The sequence below is a fragment of the Petaurus breviceps genome, unplaced genomic scaffold, assembly GCF_028583685.1.
Source record: "Petaurus breviceps papuanus isolate PSGF00001 unplaced genomic scaffold, PetGlider_PUasm1.0 90731, whole genome shotgun sequence".
In the NCBI taxonomy this organism is placed as follows: domain Eukaryota; kingdom Metazoa; phylum Chordata; class Mammalia; order Diprotodontia; family Petauridae; genus Petaurus; species Petaurus breviceps.
Genome location: NW_027187325.1, coordinates 11,494,371 through 11,517,040, shown reverse-complemented (window position 1 = coordinate 11,517,040; position 22,670 = coordinate 11,494,371). Strand labels below are relative to the sequence as shown.

General features: G+C 39.4%; 1 pseudogene; it reads left to right on the top strand.

Annotated features, from left to right (window-relative positions):
* The first annotated feature begins 896 nt into the window (after positions 1-896).
* On the top strand, positions 897-2,223 carry LOC138145229 (glyceraldehyde-3-phosphate dehydrogenase-like; annotated as a pseudogene).
* Positions 2,224-22,670: the final 20,447 nt, after the last annotated feature.

Below are 22,670 nucleotides of genomic sequence, written 5' to 3'. Positions count from 1 at the left end.
TATTTATGCTTTCCTTTTGTCTGAGATCATGATTGCTACCTCTGCCTTTTTTTTTTTTAGTTCAGCTAAAGCATATTTGATTCTGCTCTAGCCTTTTATTTTAACTGTGTGTATCTTTTTTTCTGTTTCAAGTGTGTCATTTGTAAACATATTGTTGGATTCTAGTTTCTAAATTCATTCTGTTATCTACTTCTGTTTTTTGAGTGAACTCATTCCATTTGTATTCACAGTTGTGATTACTAGTTGTGTTTCCCCTCCATCCCACTTTCTTCTATTTCTTCTCTCTTTTTTTATCCTGTCCCTCCTCAAAAGTCTGTTTCTCTTCTTCCTTCTTTTTGGAGGGCAATTGGGGTTAAGTGACTTGCCCAAGGTCACACGGCGAATTTTTGTGTTAAGTGTCTGATGCCAAATTTGAACTCAGGTCCTCCTGACTCCAGGGCCAGTGCTCTATTCACTGTGCCACCTAGCCACCCCTAGTCTGTTTCACTTCTAACCACTGCCTCCCTTAATGGTTCCTCCTTTGTATCATCCCTTCTCTACTTTCCCTTGTCCCCTTTCCTTCCTATTTCCCTATTGAGTAAGTTACATTTCTATACGCAACTGAGTATGTATATATATTCTTTCTTCTTTGAATTTGAAATTCTGATTAGAGTGAGATTCAAGAATTACCTGTCATCCCCCTGCCCCCAACCATTTCCTTCTTTGCTGTAAAGCTTTTCATTGCATGCCTCTTTTACATGAGGACATTTTCCCCATTCTACCTCCTCTTCTTCTCCCAGTACATCCCTCTTTCTCACCCCTTCATTTTTTTTTGAGATCATTACAACATAATTGATTCACATCCATGTTCTCTGTCTATGTAAACTCCTTTTAACTACTCTAATAATGATAAAGTTCTTAGGAGTTACATGTATCATCTTCCCATATAGGAATGTAAACAGTTTAACTCTGTTAAGACCCTTATGGGCTTTCGGCTTTTCTTCCAAGCTTGGTGCCAGGTTCTGCTGCTTAAGTCACATCCCTGAAACAAGATGGTGAAAGTTGCAGTCAACGGATTTGGCCATATTGGGTGCCTGGTGACCAGCCAGGGCTGCATTCACCTCAGGTGGAGTAGACATTGTGGCCATCAATGACCCCTTCATTGACCTCAACTACATGGTTTACATGTTTCAATATGATTCCATTCATGGCAAATTCAAGGGCACTGTCAAGACGAGAATGGGAAGCTAGTGATCAATGGAAAAGCCCTTACCATCTTCCAGGAACGGGATCCCACCAATATTAAGTGGGGAGATGCTGGACCCAAGTATGTTATAGAGTGCACTGGAGTCTTTACCACCATGGAAAAATCTGGGGCTCACTTGAAGGGTGGAGCCAAGAGGGTCATCATCTCTGCCCCTTCTGCTGATGCCCCAGTGTTTGTGATGGGAGTGAACCATGAGAAATATGATAATTCCCTTAAGATTGTCAGTAATGCTTCCTGCACCACCAACTGCTTGGCCCCCTTGGCCAAGGTCATTCATGACAACTTTGGCATTGTAGAAGGACTCATGGCTATAGTCCATGCCATTACTGCTACCCAGAAGACAGTAGATGGCCCCTCTGGCAAGCTGTGGTGTGATGGGCGTGGTGCTGCCCAAAACATCATCTCTGCTTCCACTGGTGCTGCTAAGGCTGTAGGCAAGGTTTTACCTGAGCTGAATGGGAAGCTCACAGGCATGGCCTTCCATGTTCCTACTCTCAATGTATCTGTTGTGGATCTGACCTGCCACCTTGAGAAACCTGCAAATATGGTGATATCAAGAAAGTGAAAAAAAAAGAAAAGAAAGTGGTGAAGCAAGCCTCAGAGGGACCTTTGAAGGGCATCTTGGGCTACACAGAGAACCAGGCTGTATCCTGTGACTTCAACAGCAACACTCACTCTTCTACCTTTGATGCTAGCACTGGTGTTGCCCTCAATGACCATTTTGTCAAGCTCATTTCCTGGGATGACAATGAGTATGGTTATAGCAACCATGTAGTAGACCTTGTGGTCTACATGGCCTCCAAGGAGTAAAGTAGAAAGCCATGGATCTTCATCCCCAGCCAAAAAGAGGAGATCCACCACTGGGGAGCCACATTCCTAACCTATGTTCCTATTCTGGGGATCCCATTCCCCATTCACATCCTTGTTCCAAAGCACCCCTGTAGCAGGGAGAAGAAGCCTAGAGTCCTGTATTGTGTACCATCAATAAAATCACCATATTCAGTGCAAAAAAATAAAATAAAATAAATTTTAAAAATACCCTTATGATTATTCTTTCATGTTTATATTTTTATGCTTTTTGAGTCTTTTCTTTAAATGTCAAATTTTCTATTCAGCTCTGCTCTTCTCATCAGGAATGCTTGGACGTTCTCTATTTCATTAAATATCCATTTTTTGCCCCGAAGGATTGTACTCGATTTTGCTGGGAAGATTATTCTTGGTTGTAATCCTAATTCCTTTGCCTTCCAGAATATCATATTCTAAGCCTTCTGCTCTTTTAATGTGGAAGCTGCTAAATCTTGTGTGATCCTGATTGTGGCTCCATAATATTTGAATTGTTTCTTTCTGGTTGCTTGAAGTATTTTTTCTTTGACCTGGAATTTGGCTACAATATTCCTGGGAGTTTTAATTTTGGGATATCTTTGGGGAGATAATCAGTGGATTCTTTCAATGTCTAGTTTGCCCTCTAGATCTAAGATATCAGGGTAGTTTTCCTTGATAATTTCTTGAAATAGGCTGTCAAAGCTTTTTTTTTTTTTTTGATCATGGCTTTCAGGTAGTCCAATAATTCTTAAATTATCTCTTATTATTAATTTCTCAGATCAATTGTTTTTCTTATGAAAAATCTCACATTTTCTTCTATGTTTAAAATTCTTTTGACTTTGTTTGTTGCTTTTCTTTTGATGTTTCATGGAGTCATTAGCTCCCACTTGCCTAATTCCAATTTTTTAGGAATTATTTTCTTCAGTGAGGTTTTGTACCTTTTTCCATTTGGCTTATTTTGCTTTTTAAGGAGTTCTTTGTTTGCCTCAGTGAATTTTTGTGCCTCTTTTACCATTATGCCAATTCTGTTTTGTAAGGTGTTATTTTTTTCAGTATTTTTTGTGCTTCTTTTACCAAGTTATTAATTTTCTTTTCATAATTTTCTTGCATCACTCATTTCTTTTCCCAATTTTTCCTCTACCATTATTATCTCCTTCTTTAACTCTTCTATGAATTCTTGTTGGGCTTGGGTTCAATTAACATTTTGCTCTGAGGCTTTGTGGCTATTTTCAAATGGTTGTTTTCTTCTGATTTTATGTCTTGGATTTTCCTGCCACCATACCAGCTTTTTATGGTCAATTTTTTTTGTTTGCTCATTTTTCCAATCTATTTCTTGACTTTGAATTTTATATTGAAGTTGAATTCTTCTCACCTGGAAGTGGGGGAAGCATTGTGACAAGCTTCAGGCTATTTCCTGCTGCTGTTTTCAGAGCTAGTTCTGGGGGTCTGCATGTTTTTGGTGTTTTTGAAGTGGTGTGATCTGGACAGTGGCATGGTCACTGCTCTCCTGGTCTGTGCTCTGGTCTTTACCCAAGAAAGGCCTTTGGTTCCCTGTAGCCACAAGCATGAGAGCTCTCTTTGCCTTGGAACTTAGACCAGGCCCCCAGCTTCCTTGTGAATGACTCCTGGACCTCCCCTCTGCACTGCTGCTTCAGTGTTTGATTTGAAGCATTATTTTCAAGTTAATTGGAGGGGAATATTGAGAGAGTTCAGCTGAATTGCTTTTCATCTGCCATCTTGACCTTGCCCTCCACCCTGAGTGGGTATTTAAGATATTTGTGAATATTGAATGCTTTTTGTTAATGTAAGGTTCCCCCCCCCCCCCCCGCTTTTATTTTTCTCTTCCTTTGTATTTCAAACACTGTTAGGGGGTGATCGATTAACTTGACAGCTCTTTGTTGTAAAGGCACTACTACTAATAAAGATACCCCCTTTATTAGTGGGCAAGCTTGCAGAAAGAGCAAAGATTCAAACTGGATGACTGGGTTGGGCTAGTATGACTTCTAGGGATTGACCAAAGAATATTATAGTGGCAAGTGCTCAAAGGATTTGGGTTCAAATTTTGGTTCTGCAACTTACTGCTTGTGACAAGTCATTTCTCTTCTTTGGGCTCAATTTTCTCAACTGTGAATGGATTTGAGCTGATGACTTGTAAATGGTTATATCTGATGAACTCTAAGGTCTTCTGTGATCTGATGCCATCTCTAGGATGAATATAGCCTATAGTTTGGGATTTGGTTAAAATGTATTGGTGGCATTATTGGAAAATAAGATGGATTAAGGCAACTTTATGGGCAGAATGCATGTAGTTGTTTCCATATCTGAAAAGGTAAGCAGTTTGCTTTCACTATAATCCTCAGTCCTCTCCTTATGAGGAAACAGTAGAAACTTGGATTAGGCCTAACACATGTAGCCAAGTAGCTAATGGCCATGAAAATCTTGAGTTTGGTGATGTCGTGACTCTTTGGGATAATTACTTAATTCAGGTGAGTGCCAGATGAGAACAATTGCTTCATCGGCCAGGAAGGTGGGTAAACTAGATGAGGTAGAGTACTTAGTCAAGCTTCAAAGATGCTAAGATCATCTCTTCCATTCTGGGCTATTTCCTTGATTTTTGTCCTGCCATTGGACTTTAATGACTCCAGAAGAGAGAGTGAGGCTGACAGCTTTGTACAACTCTGCCTCACTTAAATCCAATTTACTCACAATCATCCTCTTTGAAAATGAAGGACAAAACAGCAACAAAGCTCTCTGCTACTTTAGTTATCTCGTCCTAGTTATCAATCCTTGCTGGAAAAGCATCCACTTAAAATAATGAAATGTGAGAACTGCCCACTTTATCTTTTCTATATTGGGGGCAACTATTTCCTCTCAAGATAGACTAAAATTGCCCTTTGCTATTAGATTTATCCTTCCTGGAAAGAGAGAAGAACACACATTTGGGTCCTTTTCAGAGTCATTTCCTCCTTCCCAAACTGAAATCAAGAGTTAAAAATCTGTGAAACTTGTAACAAAATAGAGTCTGATCTTATAACATTTCATCATCACTGGCAACCAGCTTTCATAGACTGCCTAGAGAGGGTCTTCAGCAACCTTGTCACCTCTCTACTCACATACCCAGTATGATGTAGTGGCGACCACACTGGTATACTGAAATGGTAAGGGAATTTGAAGATATACCCTGTGCACCTTAATGGGACTCACTTGGAGCCCAACAAGAGAAGCTTGCTTAGGGGAGGCTGGTTTTTCAGGAAGGCGCACCTTTTGTTACTTTGTAATTAGGCAGTGGGCAATGTTCTCTGACCCTGGAGAAGGATATATATATATTCTGAGTGTCTATAAGTGAGAGGTGAGATTTTGCTTTGGGGCTCATTCATGGGAAGAATTGTGTGATTTGGATAGATGAGATTCTCAGCAGCTGTTGAGCCCCCTGGCTTTGAAAACCCAAATGTTGGTGCTTCTCTCTCTGGTAACTAAAACTATATATATGTAATGGTCAGACAGCTAGAAGCCCTGTCTGTTGGTCTGTTGAATTGTGTTATTTTCTCTGTATTTTTTGTCTGCTTGTAATTTCTGTTTGTATTTTCTGAAGTTCAGGGTGCTGACTTTTTCTCCTGAACTAAGTGAATTTATATGTTTGATTAAAGTAAGATTGTTAACCCCTTTTGAGTTTTCCTTTACAAAAGCAGATCAAAGAGCCTGTACTAGCAGCTATCCTGGATATGCTACGGTGCTTGCTGATACACATACTCAGGATGACTGCTAGAACAGCTTCTTAAATCTGCTTTGCTATGAAAGATAACTGTTTAATGGGTCAACAATTTTTTTGTAATTACATTCACTAGTTCAGGGGAAAAGTCAGCACCCTGAACTTCAGAGAAAATACAACCAGAAAAAATACAAGCAGAGAAATGAAGACCAACAGACAGGGCTCTGACTGCCTAAATCAACTATACCCTTTACATACATCCCTAGATTGAGAGTAGTCTCTTTACATCTGTGTAGTCAGGGAACTATGGCCACTCAGAGTCTCAACCAGAGAATCACAAGGTCCTTCTCATAAGGGAGCCCCCAAATCAAAATACCAACTCAGAGTATATATACTTCTCAGAGCCAGAAGACATCTTAACCCTCATGACTCAGCACCTAATTAGAAATTAGCAAAAGGCGTTAAAGCTTTCCTACAAGCAAGCCTGTCCTAAGTAAGCTTTCCTTAATGGATTCCACATGAGGCCTTTGGATGGGGTGGGGGTGGGGGAGATCTTAAATCCCATTGACATTATATATGGTAGAATGGGAAGGGCATGGGATTTGAAGTCAAGGGACCTGGGTTGAAATCTAATCTCTTCCACTTAATGTATGACCTTGGACACAATGCTTGGGCCTCTATTTCTTTATCTGTAAAATGACATCTTGGATTTTATAAACCCTAAAGACCCTTCTAGTTATAAGTGTATGATCCTATCACTTGATGTCCCCTCTAATATGAGACTATTGCATTAGGATCTATCCTCTAGTGAGAAGAATATCTTGAACCTCTGGAATTATAGAATGTCAGAGTTGGGAGTAACTTAGCAATAATCCAAACTTCTCATTTCACAGAAAGGGAAACTGAACAAAGGAAATTTTTACTGATTACAAGTAAAACATTAATATGAAACTGGACTAACACTCCAACCCAATGACATCAAACAAAACTTAGAAAATTTTTATCTGTATATTGGCAATCAACAATATGAATTCTAAGTTCCTACAGACATTGCTTCTTAATTCCTTTTATATTACCATTATACATGCCTAAGACATGTGAGGGAGGAGGTGGGCACTAGCCTTCAGCTGATTTACACTGTAAATTCCCACTGCTCTTCATTAAAGACTGGTTGTAGATGCCTTGTGTTTTGACGATGAAAGGGGAGGAACATGTAATTAAGAATCCTTCCTATTTTTCCCCGGTGGCAATTTTTTTCTTCTTCTAAAAAGAGGACTTCTACTTATTTGAGACTGAAGCTGTATGACACAAATGCCTTTAATTTTCTTCCTCTCTATTTCTGAATTCGTCTGTATCTTTGCCTATGTTCTCCACTCCTCCCATTCAAGGGAAAGAGCAGCTCTCTTCTTTTCCAAGGCGACCCCCTCCACCTTCGCTCTTAGATTTATTCCCTTCTGCTTCTTCTGGGACTTTGGTTCATCAATCATGCTCTTTCTTTTTTGCATTTTCTTATTTCTTCTGTTACTGACTACAAACACTCTCAGATGTTCTTGAGCTTAAAAAGCAAACTGTGAAGAACCAAAAATACAGGCACCCCCCCAAAAAAAACACAACAAAACAACAGCAACAAAAAACAACCCTCTTCCTTAAATGCTGCTAATTCACTCATGTGTTAGATAACAGAATTAGGATCCACAAATATCTTGATAGGCTGGAGTGATATGTCAAATTAATCAGGATAAAATTTAATGTTAAAAATATCACACAAATAAAATAAAAGAAACCTAGCTAGGTCATTTGGGTGGAATGAAAGATTAATATGAGTCAACAGTGTGACCTGAAAGTCAAAAAAGCTAAAGCTACCTGACAGTGCTTTAAGAAATGTATACTGTTGGGGTGGCCAGGTGGCTCAGTGAGTAAGAGCACCGTCTCCAGTGTTGGGATGACCTGGATCAAATCTGGGCTCAGATACTCAGCACCATACCCAGAAATAACTGGCCGTGTAACCTTGAGCAAGTTACTTAGACCCGGTTGCTTAAAAAAAAAAAAAAGAAATGTATACTGTTCAGAATAAGGGAGCTTATGGACCCTCTGTATTCTTTCTTAACATGACTCTCAGAGGTCAGAGAACACAGTCAGTGGGCTGAAGACCATTCCATAAAATAACTGCTTAAAAGAAGATGGAATGTTCCACCTGGAAAAGAAAAGAGTTGGTTTAGGGTGGGGTGGAGAAAGGGCAATACAGTAGATGCCTTTAAATATTTGAAAGGCTGTCATTTGGGGGGGGGGGGTTAGGGGGTGGGAAACAAGATTAGATCAATGGTACTTGACCTAAGAGGGAAGAGCTAGAATTGATAGGTAGAAAATACTGGGAAGCAAGTTTTAGCTCAATTTGGGGCAGAATTTCCTATCAGTCAGAGATGTCCATAAGTGAAATGACCTACTTTGTGAAATAGTGAGATCCTGTCAATAAAGGTCTTTGAACAAAGGCTGTATAACTACTTGTTAGGGAAATTTTAGAGATGATTTGTGCTTCATATAAAAGCTGAAATAGAAAATGAATTTTTTTTCTCAAGCAAGTTACATCCAGGGAAGTGGATGAGATCATATCAAACCTCAAATTCTATGGCTCTATAATTATGTGACCCTAAATTGTAAAAAAGAGTAGCCTATAATTGCTGCCTCCACTTCCATACCACCCCAAACTTGTTCCTTATTTCAAGAATCTATTATTTCTTTGGTTTGGGTAGTTCCTCCATTAAGGCAGGTCACAACCCTCTATAATTTAGTCGATGAGTTTTTAAGACTGTGGCAAAAAAAATTCATTGCCTTGTGACCAACATGAAAATGAACTTTTCTGACTTTAGCTAGGTTAGTCTTTGAACAATGGACATAACATCCATTGATAGGCCCCTATTTGAAGGCTTTCCAGCTTAGGGGGAACTTTAGAGGCTGTGCTCTTAGAATAAATACCCTTTAGGAACCCATGATCACTTCCCTGATCATCCACTGGTTCCCTCACCTTCTTTCATCTGACTTACCAGGGGTTTTAGACTTTTTTTGTGTCGGGGACCCTTTGGCATTCTAGTGAAGCCTATGGACCCCTCCTCAGAATAATGTTTTAAAATACATAAAATAAAATACACAGGATTACAAAGGAAACCAAGTATGTTGAAAATAAAGATTTAATTTTTCCCCCCATTCAAGTCCCTGGGCTCCATGAAATCTACAACAGACCCCTAAGATCCCAAATTAAGAGCCCTTGCTCATGAGTATTGCTATTCCTTTTCTAATTGCTAAAATGAATGACCTTTTTTTGGTCATCCTTGCTGACCTTTCTCTACGATTTGTTGTCTTTGACTACCCTACTGCTTGAAAAATCTTTCTTCTTTTGGATGTAGTGATTATGGAGTATCGTTGTTCCTCTGCTATATTTTTGATCACTCTTTTTTTGTTTCCTTCTCCCTCCCCCAAATCTAGATACTCCCCAAAGTTCAAAGTTCTGACTTTGGACCTTTTTTGTTTTCTCTCATCTCTTTCCTTTGTGATTCTCATCGACTCCCATGGTTTTAATTTGTATTAGAATATTTCCAGGAAGTGTATCTTCAACTGTGATATTTTTTCTCAAGCTCTAATTTCACATACCTACCTCAACCCTCTACCTCTGCCTCAATATTTCTCAAACTGAACTCATCATCTTTCTCTTCCCTCTACCTGAACTAGTTTCTCCTCCATGTTATTTTTTTTTTCCTTAATGGTACCACCATTTCATCAGACTTGAAGACTCAAAATCATCTTTGACTTTTTCTCTTTCACTCTTCATAGCTTGAATAAAAGCTCCCTATGGGCAAAGGGCATTTGATATATAATTATATCTAAGTGATTAATATTCATTTTGTGGTTCTTCAATAAATATCCCCTACTGATATTGATGAAGACTTGATTTTCTTTTCTTCATACCAGGACTCATAAGAATGAACAAGATTAATCAGTTTTATAATATGATGCAAACGTGTACAAATTTCAATTCCCAGAGAAATGTTTGATAAAGTGGTGTTTGAGAATGAGATTTGGATTTCTTGACTACTACTTCAAACACCATAGACTTTGAAGCATTAGAGCATAGACACACATAAAGGGAGGATCAGATGTGCCAGTACATCTTGGGGAGTATTTGTTGCTATTGTTGACTTGTTTCAGTTGTGTCCAAATCTCCTTGACCTTCTTTGGGGTTTTCTTGGCAAGGATACTGCAGTGGTTGCCATTTCCTCCTCCAGCTCATTTTGCAGATGAGGAAATGAGACAAACAGGGTTAAATGACTTGCCCAGGGTGATACAGCTAATAAATGTCTGAGGACAAATTTGAACTTAGGTCTTCCTGACTTCTGGTTGGTCACTCAATCAACTGCCCACCTAGCTGCCCTTGAAAGGGATTAGACAATATTAATATCTTGTTAACAAAGGAATATATCATTACCTCTCATCTGCTTTCTCTAACTTCCTCACCTGAGGGTAGACATGAAAATCAATCAGTCAAATATCAATTACCTCCCTAAACAGAAATAGAAACATTTCTAAGGAGGAGAAAAAGATGGATTTGCCTAAAGATACCAATGTAGATGCCTACAAAGAGCTTGCTGGAGAATCATGAAGAAAATATTAAAGCAAGAGCATGCAGCAAAGGATGACCCTAAACTTAAGGATTGGATCATTTTTCATCTGGCACAGTACTTTGCACATAGTAGGCATCCTTATTTAGCAAATGGATTTTGAATGAATGGATGAACATTTTTAGAGAATTCACACATTCTTATTCATTTGGGGTAAGTGCACTATTTTTCTTCATCCATGTTGACATAAGAAGGACAGTTTTTGTTAAAAGAAAACCTAAAAGTAAAAATGAAAATGGTGTTTAAAAAATCTCACTTAAATTTATATTTTCTGGACAAATAGATGCCTCATCTACAGAACTTATGAAATCACCCATCCCCTCTACTTTGGGTTTGAAACATATTATTCCAAATTAATTTTTCCAGTATTAGATATTAAGTATTATTTTTGAAAGTCTTATTCAATCTGTGAAAATGACACACATTGAAATAATTTATATTGAAGACTACCATGCACTGCGTTAGGAAGAACATTAAACACTTGCAAAAGTATGCATGAGAAATTGCAAAGATAACTAAAATATGGGAAAATAAGATCCGTGAGAGAAGGACAAAGAATTCGGGATTTTTGTACCTTGAGAAGTGAAAGCTGACGGATTATGTAATTATGGTTTTAGTGTATATAAAAAGCTATTAGTCAAAGCATAATTACTGATTGGACTCTATTTCTATAAGATTTGATCCTTTTTTGGAGAGGAGGGAGAAAGTGATCTTTGGATTATTAGCATCTAATGTGTTGCCTCTACCATTTGGGATGACAAACTTTGAGTTCCTCCTGCTTATCTTAAATTTCGAAGTGAAAACATATTAGTTTGAGGCTTCTGCTTCTTTTTTTTCCTTTTGAAATAATTTAAGAAACTTTTCCAGTTTTCTTCCTTCCTGCCTAAGGTTCTTGTTATAGTACATTCTGTATATAGCAGAGAAGTAAATAGGGTGGGAGTTAATGGTACTTTGTCTCAGGATACCAAATTTAAAGGTTGCTTATTTAATTTATAGGGTGTTGGCAGAACTAACAGTCCAGCAGCACAGGAACGAAAGAGCTTAGTACCTAGTTACAAACCATGATTACTTAAAATAGGGAGCTTCCAGATGGTGGAGTAGAGTAAGTTCTTCCCGTATTCTCTCTTGCTCCCCCAACATTCCTCCACCCTGTGAATTGGCCTCCTCTGAAGTAGCTTCACCTAAGTATCAAGAGGTCTTTGTCTTGGGTCTCTACCTTCATATCCACTGAATATAGAATTTATGGCGATTGTCTCGAGTGCTGTGTACGGTAGAGCGAACAATTTTTAGTTATGACTGTTCTTTAGTAATACAAAACATATAAGGTTGCTATTCTTTTCTGACTTTCTATCTGTTCCTAAAACAGCAATTAAGAATAATTCTGTTAAATTCAACAAACATTTATTAGACACCTAATATATACAACACATGATGTTAAGCACTGGGGATACAAAAATATAAAAGAAATTGTTTTTATCTTTAAGGTACTTTCTTTCTACTGGGAGACTATACCATGTACATAAATATAAATAAAAAGTAATTGTAAGAGAGAGAGTTCTTAACCATCAGAAGGGGGAATTAAGATCTGCTGGTTTGAACTCTATGATGCCCTACCCAGAATAGAATGATCATCATATTGGTTAACTGGGCTTTGGACATTCAGTACGTTCTCAATTTCCCCAGCTTCCTCTCCCCTCTGATTGGAAGGCTAGAGGGTGGAACACCAAATTTCTCTCAAAGGTTTCTCTTTGACTGTAATCTGGACTCACTATTAACCTTCCACTTTCCAAGCTCTGCTTCATTTGTACTCCAAGGAATGTGATGCTCCCTTCAGGTAGTCTCTGGTTCCTCCCTCTCGCCTCCCCCCTCTCCTTTTGTGTGTTTTCTTCCCCCCTTAGACTCTAAAGCCCTCTCTTTTTTATTTGTTTCCCTGACTCTTAGCATAGTTACTGGCACATAGTAGGTTTGAACTGAAATAAATTCTTAGAGAAGGTGGAACCCAAGGTGACCCTTCAAAGAAGCCAAGTGTTCTAAAATGAGGAGGTGAGGAGGGAGTGCATTTGAGGCATGGGAGAAATTGTGTGCAAAGACATGGAAAGAGGCAATGGAATTTCTTGAGTTTAAGGAATAGTTCATAAGGACAGTTTGGCTGGAACAATAGAGATCATGAGGGGAGTAATATGAAATAAATTTGGAAAAGTATGTGAGAATTAGGAGGTTGTCAAGGATATTAAATGTTAGGCTGAGAAATTTCTGTTTTATTCTTGAGGCAATAGGGAATCACTGGAGATTGTCAAAGAAGGAAGAGACATGAAATAAATAGACCTATCTCTACCAAGACTGACTTGATAGTTGCAAATGCTGTGTCTTCATGATTTTCTGTCTCATGTGGGCATGTCTTTCTTGATGCTGCCTTGATCTTGGCCTCTTCAGGTTTCTATACAGTGTTCTTCCTACATCAGTCACTGATTGAATCTGCAGTTATAATTTTCCATTACTGTCAGCTGTGTTAAAATATTTTCCATTTTGAAGGCTAGGGAAAATACTGATGATTGCCATCTGTTCATTTTTCCATTCATGGATTTTCCCTCTCCTCCATTCCTAATACAGTACAGTGAACTTTCACACTTTAGAAAGGCTGGAAAAGAAAAGACCCAAGGGCCATCATGGATATGGAATTCATGCCTTCCAGAATTTTATTGTTTAAGGGGAAGAAAAAGAATGGTAATTCCTTTCCTCTTACTGATACCCTGCATACATTTCTCCTGGGAAGAGGATTAAACCCATCAAGCTCACAGCCAATGCCCTCTTCTTCATTCTAACAGGCTTATATTCTATAAACATCTGCTCCTAATGGCAGTGTCTTCCATTGTGTGGATGCTGGTTCTTTCCTGTCCATCTGGCCTCAGGCATCATTTTATGTCAAGTTGCTGTCTACAATTTGACATTCAAAGACAGAGATATGTGCACCTATTTTTTTAGGTCTTATTTTCAGCAACCACCCCTATGGGAGGCAGACATTCTTTTCATCAGGGTAAATTAAACACAATTGTTAGAGAAGTCCACTGTTTAATGATCTGAGCAAAGCACGATTTCCTAGTCTATGATGTCAGCCCTCAGTGTTCCAACCTCAACTGGAATTTGTACAGCCAAGTCTGATTATCTTTGGCAATGGAGAAGGGGAAAGTCAGGAAATATTTTCCCTTGAGTCTCTCATTTTGACTGAAATTATCAACATCTTTCTATATCAAACTCCTGTCAGAGCTGCTAAGTGGCAGGAGTGACTTATTTGCATTTCACTTATTTTGTATCTTCTTTTGGTGTCAATAAAATGACCAAAAGGCCTTCAACATGAAGGAGAAAGGATGGAAAGAATTGGGGACCTAGACCAGGGGTAGGGAACCTGTGGCCTCGAGGCCACATGTAGCCCTCTAGGTGCTCAAGTGAAACCCTTTGACTGATTCTGTGAAGTTTGGATTCAAAGGGCCACACTTGAGGACCTAGAGGGTCACATGTGGCCTTGAGGCTACAGGTTCTCCACCCCCGACCTAGATCAAGTGTTAGCTGTCTTTTTATTTAGTGAGTTTTTAAAGAAATAAATTGTTGAGTATATTAACTGGGGTGCATAGATTCCAATCTTTCATTAACATATTGACATAGTATTTTATATTTTTTGCTGGACTTGCTTTGCAACAGCTTTACAAAATAGAGGAGATATTAACATTCTCATTGTTTGTTTATTGGTCCACTAGACTTGTGATATGGAAACCCCCTCAACTGATATATATCAGCAAACTCATCCGCAACTTACAGCCTTAGAAAGCTATGTGACACAAGTAGGCTTTGAATGTAGTCTTCCTGAATTTCAGGCTGGAGCTCTGTCCACTGTGACACGCTGCCTTCCACCTCCATTTCACAGATGAGGAAATTGAAACCCATTGGTCATCCAGTTGGTGGCACAACTAGAAATTGAACCCAGGTATGCTGAGTCCACATACAGATCTTCCTTTTCAGTCAAACTTTTTGTGCCTACCATGTATATAGCACATTCCCATGTAGCACTGAACTGACCTGCTCTATGTTGTGAAGTGTGTAAAAGCTGTTTTTGTCATCTCCACAGTCTTACTTCATTTTTCAGTATCCTTGTCTCCCATTTCTAACTGATTCCTGACTCATACCTGCCCCATCCTCCCTCTTCCTCCAGAGTTCTAAAAGGGAACCCCTGCCTTGGAAGGACACCCCATTGTAATGTCCTAACTAAGAATATAATAAAAAATCACACCACCTAAATTGATGTCTACTCTGCCCTTGCATAGGACTAGTCTCCTGTGGCACATCAGGGGCCTCTCCTCCAGTCTCCTTTCCCCAGACATCTAATATAGGTTCCCATGACAAGTTCAAGGTAGTCTGTGGGTTCTTAGCTCCTCAACCACGTCACATGCTCCTGACGATGTAATTTTCTTTTTTTCTAGTTAGTCAAACAATAGTTCCAATCAAAGGTACTTCATTAAATAGCATGATCAGAAAAGTAGAAATAAAACATTTCCCTCATAAATCTTAGGCACGCTCTCACACAAACACACACATCATTGGTAAGATTGTACACTTGTAAGGAACACATGTAACATGTATATGTACGGGGTTTATCTCATGCTTTAGGGTCAATGAAGGCTTCTGGAATACAACAGGCAACCTACGAAGTTATATTTTCAGAATTTTTTATATTTTAGCTTCAGCTCCCTGATTACCAAGAATACTTTCTCTCTCTGGAACATCTGACTTAGGATCAGAAGATCTTTCTATCTCCATGCTTAATATCTGATTCCCAAACTTGCAGTCAGTCATTCAGCATCATTTTAGTGGTTTACCCCATTGATATGGCTGTTCTTCAACTTTTTCATGTTTTCATCATCACTTAGGACCTTTAAAATATTTTTTGCAGAAGTGGGGGGGGGAAGGAGGATACTCACCTACTGTTTTGACCTTTTAAGGAAGTTAGCTTTGTGATTATAACTTTGAATATTTTTTTTAACAATATGCATATTTAATTTATATTATTTTATAACTACAAGGTGACATTTGGGTTTATTGCCACATTTGGGGATGTATTATCCCCTTCCCTTCCCCCATCCCACCTCTTATTGGCTTGCTCCTCTGACCTTTTAAAGAATACAAGATTACAGCCCTCTCCAATCTCTTTCACCCATAACAAGAAAACACAGTAGGGCTATGCACTCATCTTCCAAGGCATTACTGGGTGAGAGGGGACACGAGACCCACAGCACCTTGTCCTTCTCAAATATCAATTATTTCAAAGGGAGATGGAACCAAACCAATATTGAGTTAGAAATCTCCAATAGACAATTAGTGATAGAGGAGTGAAGATGAGGAGAGAAGCTGGGACTGCATATTCAGACCTGGGAGTCATGGGCATAGAAATGATAACTAAACCCATGGAAGTTGATGAGAGAGAAGGGTAGAGAGATAAGAGTAAGGGGCCTGGGACACAGAAATGAAGAGCACCCACAGTTAGGGAGTGTGATATGGATGATGATACCCCTCCCCCAAAAAGAATTTATATTGTTTCCTAGTGGCACTTATGGAATGACTGAAGGTTTTGGAGCAGGTGAAAATGGAATTTTGAAGAGAGGAGAAATTGGAAGCTGGAAGACCAAGTAGGTCATTATTACATAGTCCAGATGAGAGGGGATAAGATCCTGAATTAAGGTGGTGGCCAAGTGAATAGACAGCACGAGGCTGATGTGAGTAGAATAATGGAAGCAGACCTGACAACTAATGGAATATAGTGGATGAGGGGGAGGGGAGAATCAAGGATGGCCATTGTTTGTCGTATGTTTTCCAGGATGCACTGGATAACCTTAGCATCTTCCATGTCTGACCAAGCTCTGCATGCCCCATAGTTTGTTTTAACCACCTCCATGGCCACTGGAGCAAGTTGTTCTATCCACCTGTTCCACAGGGAAAGTCTCCACATGCTTGGGGTAGACATTTCCCCAACTCGCCAATGGGTTTGACACCTGTAAGTTACCCTCAGTCAGGTTTAGCACATCTGCCAAGACAGTTTCACTGAGGTGCGGCTGCTATGCATGTTCCAGCTTCTTGGAGTCACAGGTGAGAGTTGGGTGACAGGTGGACACCAAAGGTGCATGAACAATCCTGAAAAGGGCTCAGCAAGTCTTCACACCAGAAGTGCTCAATCTGCCTGAACATTCCATACACCCCAAACATGATACCCTCAAATAGAAAAAGGACTTGACGATAATTGAATAATTGAGAAAAATTGGTGAAATGAGATAAATAATACAACTTGGTAAGACAAAATCAGAGGTTAGTAAGATGAAGAAAAGAAAGTTGTGTATGTCAAAGTTCTAACAAGATGAAGTATTAACAGGATGAGAAGATACTTAGAGGTGAGGAGAGGGACAAGTTCAAGACCCCTACAAGCAGTTTGACAAGCATTTCTCCAATGGAGCTAATCTGAAAAATGACAAGAGACTAAGGATTTAATTTCCAGCAAAATAGAGAGTAGAGAAGGATTTACAATGGCTTTCATAAATTATAATGATGTTGGTGTTGTATGTATGCTAGTACCAAATGACTTGTTATCCACATTCAGGTTACCAAGGAGATGGTAGTATTCCTTTTTTTTTGAGAAGGGGAGAAGAAGGTCCCGAAAACAGAGAATAAAAGGGATTACATGAAGTAAAGGGGAATCCTGACCCCTGTCGAAAGGTTGGAAGGTAGAGGAATATGAGAGTAGAAAGGACAAAAATGGAATGGAAGAGAATATAAACTGATGTTGAGTGAGAAGGGCAGAATTTGCATATTTGGAACAAAGAATCTCTTGTCTTTCTCCTCAGGTTCCCAATGATACCTCTGCAACACTCTCTCTCTTTCAGCAGTTTGCCTTACTTTTATTTCACTGAGAAAATGAAGAGCATCCCTGGTGAACTTCCTGATTTCCCTTATTCTACAGTTCAAAACTCTCATCATTTTTATTCATCCATCTCAGAAAGAATGGGAAGCTTAAGAAAGGAGTTCTCAAGACACAAAGAGAACAATTCCAGTGAGAAAGAAAAGGGAAGGTTACTTAATGAGACCCTTGTGGACGTACAGGGAACCAACTAGTGAAAACCAACTTAGATTTTTTTAAAAGATGGGTACAAAAGTTCGAAACAATGGCAAGGAACAGGGTATGAATGTAAAAATGTGGCATATTTCTGAGAGAATAATGTGTGGAATGTTATAGCTCAGAATGACCTGAGGCTGTTAAGGAACTCTAAGAACAAGACTAAGAGTTGGTTTTTAAAGTGATATTGGAGGGAAAGGAGAGAAAGGAGAAGGAACAAAGTGCATTTGGGGGCTTCTATGGTAATGGTAGCCAGTAAGGTCAGCTGGTCATAGTCGCCATTTCTGTAGTTTTTATGTCCATCTATCTATGGGTCTCAACAGGAGGATTGATATTAATGACTGTTGTTTGGCCTTTGTTCTTGAAAAGGACCATGACTTCAGGAAAGTGATGCCATGACTTGCAAGTGAATTGGATTTAAGTGAGGCAGGACCGTGCAAAGTTACCAGCCTCACTTTCTCCTCCACAGCCATCTGTGTTCATTGGCAAGATATACATCATGATAACTGGAGATGGCCCCAGTTGCAGAGGGAGACATTGGCTTTTTAAATAAGGTCTTTTGCAGTTCTTAGTTTGTCTGAGACAATACCCATTTTATGATTAAGGTTAGGTAAATTAGCATTTAGTCTAACTAATTAAATGAAAGCAGCGGTATGGCTGTCAGAAAAGTTGTGAAGGGAAAGAAGCCTCTAGTCTCCACTGGCACATAGTGGGGTAGGTAGCTGTTTCTTGCCTCATACACGTACTATCCATCTGTTACCCTTCACTTTTACTTTTTGACTGGATCATGTGCTTTTCTGTTCTATGAGAGGAATTTGATTTCCCACTATCCGCAGTCCATGTTGTCAAAGAATGTGATCACAGAGGCTTTTCTTTAAAAAAGAATCAATTTATTTAATTTTTTTTCAACATTCAGTTCCACAATCCCTTGAGTTTCAAATTTTCTCCTCCTCCCTCTCCCCCGCTCACCCCGCGCCCCATGTGCAATCAAATATAGGATCTACAAATACCTTACATTAAACATTAGTCAGGTTGTAAAGGATTGTAGCCAATGGAATGAACAATGGGAAAGAGGAATCAAAACAAAGCAAGAAAAAGAAAGAGAGCAGGTAGTTTGCTTCAATCTACATTCAGACTCTGTAGCTCTTTCTCTGGATGTGGATAGCCCTCTCTACCATGAGTCTTTTGGAGTTGTCTTATAACCTTATATTGCTGAGAGGAGCCCAGTCTATCAAAGGTGGTCATCACATGTACATTGTGTCTGTAATTGTGAACCAATTTCTCCTGGTTCTACTCTTCTCACTCAGCATCAGTTTATATAAGTCTCTCCAGGTTATTATGAAGTCTGTCTGCCCCTCATTTCTTATAGCACAATGGTATTCCATTACATTCATATACCACAACTTGTTCAGCCATTCCCCAATTGATGGGCATCCCCTTGATTTCCAATTCTTTGCCACCACAAAAAGAGCTGTTATAAATATTTGTGTACATATGGGTCTTCCTCCCACTTCTATGATCTCTTTGGGAACAGCCCTAGAAGTGGTATTGCTGGGTCAAAGGGTGATCACAGAGGTTTTAATGTGGTAACAAAGTGTTAATATCAATGATCTCTTTACAAAGAATGGCCAGATTTCTCAGATGAGTCAGAAAGGAGAAACCTCACTGGATGAACAAAATTAGCCATACTTCTAATAGCTAATAATTAAATGGCTAATTCCTAGCAGAAGCAGCTAAGTGGTGAGGTGGATTGAGTTCTGGGCCTAGAGTCAGGAAGACCTGAGTTTTAAAACTGGCCTCAGACACTTGTTATCTGTGTGACTCTGGGCAAGTCACTTAACCTTGTTTGCCTCAGTTTCCTCATCTATGAAAATAAGCTGGAGAAGGAAATGGCAAACAACTCCAGTATTTAAAAAAATTTTTTTTTTGCTTTGTGGAGGGGGGAAGGTAGGGCAATTGGGGTTAAGGGACTTTCTCAAGGTCACATGGCTAGTTTTTGTGTTAAGTGTCTGAGGCTGCATGTGAACTCAGGTCCTCCTGACTCCGGGGCCGGTGCTCTATTCACTGTGCCACCTAGCTGCCCCTAACTCCACTATTTTTACCAAGAAAACCACAAATAAGATCATGAAGAGTTGGACAGACTGAAATGATTGAACAACAACAAGAATGCCAGCTCAATGGGGCATCTAATTCATTGTCTGACAGAAATCATGCTTTCTGTCATATAAAACAGTCAGTCTTGAATTTGATATTCATTTCTTTGTCATTTTATACATTTTTAGGGCAAAATGTGGAATAGTGACTAGAGAGCTGGCATCAGAGTGCTTATAGATTAGATTTAAATGCCCCTTTTGGCATATTGTGACCATGATACCCTGGATAAGTCACTGAATCACCCCCTACTCCAACTCTCTAAGGCTACATATTGGAGACAACAAGCAAAATGCAGAGGAGAAGGGAATAGTGAAGCCTGGCTCTCCCCTTCCACAACTACTCCAAAAAAGACCTACTACGAAGAGCTCCAGAGCAAGTCCTGATCAGGTAACCAAGGAAAAATCACAGTGAGATATTTTTCTAGCCTAGGTTACAGAGAGAGAGAGAGAGAGGTCTGTGGGTATTGTGGACAAGATCTATCCAAGAGGGTGTTGAGCAGAGGCTTCTGGAAGGGACCAAAGTGGGCCTGCAGCTGTGCACTAGGCAAGAAGAGTTCCTAGATCCAGCATTTGGGGGCTGATGCTGTGTTTATATGAGGAAGAGGAGGCAGCCATTAACTCTGTCGCTTGTATCCTGGAGTTGGGTTACAAGGATCCATTGCGGGTTGGGGAGGAGACTGCTTAGGGGTGGTGGATCAGGGTAAGGGATAGCTACTGACTTGAATCTCTTTAGGGGAAAAGGGCAGAACAGAAGTGAGCAGCTAGGAAGGTCTTACTGAAATATGGGGTCTTTTATTCAGCTCTCAGTCTAATCTAACACTATGAGTTATGTAGTTTGCATTGATAGAAGGAATTTCCTCGTGAGAAGTTCCTCATACGAAATCATAGTTCTGATCCTTCCTCCCTCCAAAAAGAAATTATCCATTCTATTTCTACAATAGGAAGGTATCATAGTGTGAAAAGAGTACTGGACTCAGAATTAAGAAAAGCTGGGTTCAAATCCTCCCTCTAATCCTTTACTAGCTAATTGACCATATAATTGGACTACTCTGAGCCTCAGTTTTCTTATCTGTAAAATGGGGTTGATAATAATTATATTACCTCCATCACAGGATTGTTGTAAATCTCAAATCAGATAGCTTTGTAAACCTCATTGATGATAATAATGATGATGATGATGATTCCATTCAAAGCTGCTAGATTGGAAATCAGGAAGCCTGATTTTGGTTTTCATGTAATAAAACAGAAAGAGCACTGGATGGTACTGAGAGGACCTGGATTCAAATCTTGGTTTTGCTATATGATAATAATACCTGTAATAATTGTTCTGACGTTCAAATGAGATAATATGTATAGAGGAATTTGCAAACCTTAAAATTCTATGGACTCAGCTATTCTTTCAATGCATATGGTATTATATAAATGTCAGAAAGTATTACTACTTGCATGCCCTCAGGCCAGTCACTTTATCCTTCTGGGCCTCAGTTCACTTATTTGTTGGATTTAGGGAGTTATCTATCATTGTTTACATGGGACTACTAAGTGACTTTTAAGGTCTCTCTGCTCCCAAATTCTATGATCTTACAAGAATCTCAAGTCATGCCCTAGAACTAAGTTTTTAAACATAGGTCAATCAATCAGTCAATGATTAGACAGCTAGACGGCAGTGGGTAGTGTTGGGCCTGGAGTCAGGAAGACCTGAGTTCAAATCTGGCCTCTGACACTTTGAGACTCTGGACAAGTCATTTAACTCTGTTTGCCTCAGTTTCCTCATCTGTAAAATGAACTGGAGAAAGAAATGGCAAATCACTCCAGTGTCTTTACCAAGAAACCCCCAAATGGGATCAAGAAGAGTTGAACACGACTGAAACAAACAAATTAAAAATCAACCAGTAAGCATTTATTAAGCATTTACTGTATGCCAGTCCCTGTGCCAAACACCAAAGATACAAAGAAAATGAATGAAACAAGCTCTACTTGCAAGAATGTTGCATTTTAAATGGGGAGAAAATAATCAGAACCCAACAGGAAGAGAATGAATACAAATACATACCAAGTAGTTAAATACAAGCTAGTTGAAGGGGAATATTGTTGGTTGGGCAGATCAGAAAAGGCTTTGTATGGTGGGTGATATTGAAGTTTATACTTTGAACGAAGAGTGGGATTCTATGAGGCAGAGGTGAGGAGGGAATACTTCCATGCATGGGGCAGGGCTAGGGCAAAGAGAAAGATGGTGCCCATGTCGGTGGAGTTAAACCAGTGGTTTTAGCAAAGATTTTTGAACCTTCCTCAGAATGTTAGAGTTTTCCTAATTCACCATGTTATATTTACTCCCAACTCTCCCCTCTTACCCATTCTTCCTGATTGTCCTTTCCATCACCCTCCCTCAAAGATAACCAGATTTATAGGCTTGTCCCAACATGTGCAAATTGACAGGGCATTCTTAGTGCAAAGGATCAACAGCCTAGAAGAGGGTGCCAGACAGCCCCAGAGCAAGCTGTTGATTTATGGGTAGGTCTGCTAGACTGTCACTTTCTGCTTCAACATCAAAAGAATGGATTACAAATACAATCATGTGAATATTACCCTGAAAATGTCTTTTCAGGAGGCTTTTCCAGTGTCCTTGTATGGAACCAGCTAACAGCCATGCTTAGTTCAATCATCCAAATACCTCTGGACCCTCACACCATATGTTTCCTACATTTGCTTTTATCACATGTGATTGTATATTATAATACAGAGCAATTTCAAAGGAGAAACATATGGCTGGGTATTTTCCATTTCAGGATTTGCAAGCTCTGAGCAAGAAGAAAGCTGAGGAGCTATTTAGTTCTGAGGAAAGTGACAAGCTCAGTGGTGTAGGTAACAATCAGTGATCCACTTTGCTCTGTTATTCAAGGGAGGCTCGCATTGATGAGAA